The 5,375-nt window shown below is 36.5% G+C and overlaps 1 protein-coding gene across 4 annotated transcripts in view; it reads right to left on the reverse strand.

The window, feature by feature from the left end:
• Positions 1 to 4,889, reverse strand: part of LOC107082863 (dystrobrevin beta-like) — a 44,025-nt gene extending 39,136 nt beyond the window's left edge. For 3 of the 4 annotated variants that reach the window (XM_015371749.1, XM_015371750.1, XM_015371744.1), the window contains exon 1: positions 4,660 to 4,888. The gene's annotated coding sequence lies outside the window, so the exon portion shown is untranslated. Of the gene's footprint in view, positions 1 to 4,659 lie in introns of all 4 variants that reach the window. The other variant, XM_015371747.1, reaches the window with a different exon arrangement.
• Positions 4,890 to 5,375: the final 486 nt, after the last annotated feature.

Genomic DNA, 5,375 nt, shown 5'->3' on the forward strand with positions numbered 1-5,375 from the left:
ATATATATATATATATATATATATATACACACATACACTCTGAACAAGACTATGCAAAATCTAACCAAAAACTTCTAAAAAGCACAAAGGAAGTCATTATTTATAAAAAAAAAAACAAATTAATGATGAGGTTAATCTGCCTCCTCTAAAATAACTGGGAACCCTTCAGACTCTGCCACAGATCATATTTCATTGTCTCACTTGCACTAGAACTAACTTGCCCCACCAACATAGGCGCCTGCATTGTTTAAGCCAGAACATTCAATGCTTTATAACGGCAGCATCAAATTACAGCATGCATATCCTATTATTAGGCTCCACTCTTGCAAATTCACCTTTGCAGAGATCCAGATCAGATTTGATTCAAACCAGCTCTTCTATTTCCTTTATTCATGTATTTACAGAGGAAAACTAAGCAAGAATGATTTAAATGAAAAAGCAATAGAGAGAAAGAAATGGAGCAGGATGACGATGAAACAGAACATGAGTTGATTTAAAGCAACCGGAAGGAAGCATGAAAGAGTGAGAAACCGAGTTGGTGAAAGGAAGAGGGTGAGCGTGCAAGACGTGCAGATAGGAAGTGAAAGTTGTGTCTTATGTTGTGTGGAGAGCAGACTGAATAGTGGTGCGAGGATGATGATGTGAACAAGATATAAAGCCTGAATTACTCGCATTCTTCAATTTCATTCCAAAAAAAGTAGCACAGGGAACATTTCCAAATTCACCTGACTTTTTGTGCAAACACACATCAGTTTCAATGACCTCAGAATAACCTGAACAGGAATTCAAACAAGCTCTTACGCAAATATACTCTCAAGCATCGCTGAAAGAAATGTCAATTCTATCATAGGAACAAGTCTGCCGTGACATTTTTCTTCCTCGTGGCAAAGCTACAAGCTACGTTGTGCTCCAGCTCAGAGGATTCACTCATGTAAAACAGTAATTGGCTGAAGAGCTGTGAGGCTGCTGTGAACTTTGCAGCAATTACTCCAACATGCAAAACGAAGAACGCTTTAATTTCACTATAATCTGATTCCTGTGGAATTATATAAACCAGACTAATCATAGGTTTTATCCTCACTGCTATTATCTCCCCACACACAGAGAAGATAGTTGCAATGTTCGGCTGTGCGGCTAAACCAGCAACTTCAATCTTTCCATATGCATCTTAAGACAAGGTTACAAAGATAAAAGCTTTTGTAAAGATAGAACAGATTTTTTTGCAGATCTACTTCCTTATTCGCTATAGGCCGGTGGATCCCAGAAAAAGAAAAAAAAAGCAGATGGCTAATTCTTGTTTGCCCTTTCATTTCGCCCTGTTTTAAGTGTAAACAAACCTTCCCTTGCCAGAAGCACACAGTACGTACCTAGCAGGCTGAAAAGTTGTCCGCACATGACCCAACTTATCAGATCTTTTTATCTGTTCTTTTCATGGTCAACTTTTTAGCTACTTTCTTTGAAAAGGAACAAAAGATGAATAAATCTGCGTAAAGGTTTCAGTTGCAAGTTAAAGGAATGTGATTAACTAACAAAAAGATTGTGTGCTGTAAAAAGAGTCATTTATTAACAAATGGCTTTTTTATAAAATCTATTTGTTGGACAGAATGTTCATCTGTTTGATTGAATTTTCCTTTTTCATTTTATAAACAGGGTGTGTTTATATTATAAACTGTATTGCTGTATAATTAACAACAATTTTGATGCATGTATAGAAAAAGAATAAAGTTCAGTAAAAATTAGATCGACTACGATCAGCGACCGGAAGATCATTATGAAGACCACAGATTTTTTTATGCTAGTTGTTGCGTTGTTGATGAGAATATGCATCCTTCTACTCTTGGTCGATGTTTTTCTTGGTCAGAGGGCTCAAAATAGGGGGACAAATCATCCAACGACAGGGGGAAGAGGAGAGAGCATTCTGAGCACAAATAGAAGCAGCGGGGAATCTGTGTAAAAACACAGAAAGCGAACGAAAGCACCATAACCGGGATGAGGAGGCCAGCAGTGTCCCTCTCTGCAGCTGAGGAACCAAAGCTGTAGATCGGAGGAGCCAGCTGGACAGCAGAAAGCACGCCAGAGCTATGAGATAAGGCAGCTCAAGAGGAGAGTAGAGGAGCAGAGTGGTAGATCAGGGAAGCGCAACAAAAACCTCGTCTCCACTGCCTCCTTGAATAAAACATTGGTCAATTCATCATACTTTCTCATCTCATGTAACTTTGATAAACATGTACATTGAACAGGAGTTAAAGAATTTATGGATTTGATGCTCTGATAGGCACTCGGCTCCAAACAACAACTGACTGGTGCTCATGTAGTGAAAATTACCAAAATCCTTCTGATTCTTCAATCGGGAAGCATGTAACATTCCCTATAAAGCGTTGGTCATCTCCACAACAAGTTTCAGGCAAGTTTTTCTGTTTTCAATCCCAGAGGTAAGCTGTGGAACTACTTTGGTGCATCATTTAGCCCATGATTACTTCCTGGTTGCTAAGCCAATCATATAAGAGTTGCCAGAGTTGCCAAAACCAAGCTCAGCATTTGGAGTTTCATGTGGACAAAATGAGCAGCAGCCTGCAAACATGGAAGTCAATAAGAGAAACTGACCAGGGATAGTCCCAAAAAAGACCAAATTGGGGTTAAAAAAGATATAATACCGGTGACTTGTTTATAGATGGAGAAGTCTTAAAGACATTTAATTTAAAAAAAAAAAAAGATGTAGAGATGATTAAGTTTCTCCTAGAAAGGCAAGCACCAGTTGTTTTTTTTTTTGCTTATTTCCTGAACAAATGGTTTTACCTAATTTAGAAAGCAATGCAGTCTGATGTCATGTCCAACAGTAATGATCAAATGACTCTGCATCACTCTTTGTATGTGTATATTAGTTGAGTACATTGGTATTTTACAGCAAATATCTGGCAACAGCATACACCATATAAACCTTGAATTTAGCTGCTTATTCCTCCTTTAAAGTTGGTCAGGAGGCACCAGTGGTTTGATAACTGGGTCAAATAACAGTAAACTAACACTGTATTATGCCTAGTTTAGGACCAACAGTGTATATCTTTTTAAAAGGTATTTTAAGTGAAAATACAGGATTTTCTAGATGTTTTAGCATAAACAGACCCATCCTCAGCTATTTTATCAAGTTCTGAAAAAAAACCTGCTAATGCGCTCTCACTGAAATACAGCTGTGCTGAAGCAAACTAAGAGGATAAAAGCCCCAGAAGACTTTGCTACCCTCGATTTACACTAAAATATTAAATGATCATATGAAAGGTGTATCTATGAGAAAATAAATACACATTATTAATAATGCAATATTTCAGTAAGCTTCCAGCAAACTGTAGATGCAACAGTGCTTTGTTTTGGTATCAAAATAAGACTAAAAAGACAAAACAAGTTTGAATAGCGCTTGTTTTTTTAAGAAAACATAAAAACACAATGATTAATTTCAGTATTTGGTTTAAAACAAACTCCACTAGTCCTAGAAAACAAAAACAATAAAAACTGACATTGTAATTATTTAGATTAATAATATAAGGGTAATTAAGAACATGAATTTAAATGTTTATGATAAGAAAGTGTCAATCCTTCCTGCTTTGCAAGATCCAACCCAAAAACACTTCTTTTTTTTTAGAATGGGGGTTATTTCCTGAACAGTTTTTCTGGTATTTTTTTCTACTCATGCATTAAGCCCACATTGTTACTGTCTTCTGTAAAATAATATAAGTTGTCACATAACTGTTGCTTTTTTATTCTTTTAAATCAAAATTCCTCATCAAAAATCAGATTTTTATCCAAAAACACATATAATGAAAAGCAACAAAAGGGCATTTGATTACAGATAAATGTGCAGCAAATGTGGAAATTAAAATGTATTTTTAAATATATATCGTATATAAATAAGGCAGTTGTGTATGGCTTGTACAACTAAGTTATCTACTGTTAATTTTCTTCTTTTTTCTGAATAAGATCTTATTTTTAAACACTATTGTAAATCACGTCTAGACAGAGAGGATTGATTAAACATTGAGAATGAAATATAAATATACAAGTACTTATAATATACAAGGTAATTGCCCTTAGATTAGCAAGCCGAATTTATTATTGAGCATTGTTGTTTTCAATAAATGTTTTAAATGAAACTGCAGAGGTGGTATTTTGGACATAACGGAAGAGAATTTAACAATTGCCAGATTTTCGAATGGAATAACGTTCCTCCCTCTGAGGAGGACGTGAAAACCAATAGCCGTTTTGATTTAAAAAGTGGGCATGACTGTTCACAGCAGGGGAAGCCAGCCCTTTCGATTAAAGAAAAAAAAAACTCTACTCATCTAACGGTTTTATGAGAACACCATCACTTCCAACGATTAACACCTGCAATTGAGAAGAAGAAAAAAGATGCGTACAGAATTTCTCTCAAGATGTGCCAACTTTGGGGGAAGCTGAGTGACATCTGAGCGGCCATGTTGCTGGAAAGTTTAACTCCCTGTTCACCTTGTTCCCCCCGAATGAATGCGCTTTTTAGAGCCTCTCCCTCCCAAACTAAACTTTTAAGCAATAAAAAGTCGGCTTTAGTGTAATTAAAACGTCGAATTACGCTTGTTTAACCACACAGTGTTTAAATACAACATGCTACACGAGACGAGCTTTACTCACCGGGACTATTTTCGGCAGGTATTATCGTACAAATACATGAACCCAGAAACCTTCTTGCGGTCAAGTTTCTTCGGTCCCCCCTTCGCTTTTTTTTCTGTCTGAGTTAGGATGTTGTCTTTCGCCAGTCCCGTTATTTATTTCCGCAAAGAGCCATGTCTGTCACCCTCCTCAGCCGCCCGCAGCAGCTACTGCACCGGTTGCTGCTGCGATGAAGTGAACTATTTTTGAAAGAAAGTCACTCCTCTGCTTGGTTCTGCTTCCACCCCTTTTACAGATCTGTTCATTCAGTATCCGACTACATGCCACTATAGGAAAAAGGTTTTATTTAACATGAAACAAAAACCGCATTGTCCTTTTTTTTTTATTTTAACATTGTAAATAATAAAAAAAAAAAAAAAAAAAAAAAAAAAAAAAAAAAAAAAACACAGGGCTGACCCAAAGTTTTCTAGGGCCCAAAAGGCAGGGGCGGAGCAAGATGGGGGGCCAGTAGCAAAACAAATGGTTCATATTATCAAAAAAAAAAAAAAAAAAAAAAAAAAAAAAAGAAGAAGAAGAAACACAGGGCTGACCCAAAGTTTTCTAGGGCCCAAAAGGCAGGGGCGGAGCAAGATGGGGGGCCAGTAGCAAAACAAATGGTTCATATTAAAAAAAAAAAAAAAAAAAAAAAAAAAAAAAAAAGAAGAAGAAGAAACACAGGGCTGACCCAAAGTTTTCTA

Source organism: Cyprinodon variegatus, unplaced genomic scaffold (assembly GCF_000732505.1).
Source record: "Cyprinodon variegatus isolate N-32 unplaced genomic scaffold, C_variegatus-1.0 Scaffold64, whole genome shotgun sequence".
Classification (NCBI taxonomy): domain Eukaryota; kingdom Metazoa; phylum Chordata; class Actinopteri; order Cyprinodontiformes; family Cyprinodontidae; genus Cyprinodon; species Cyprinodon variegatus.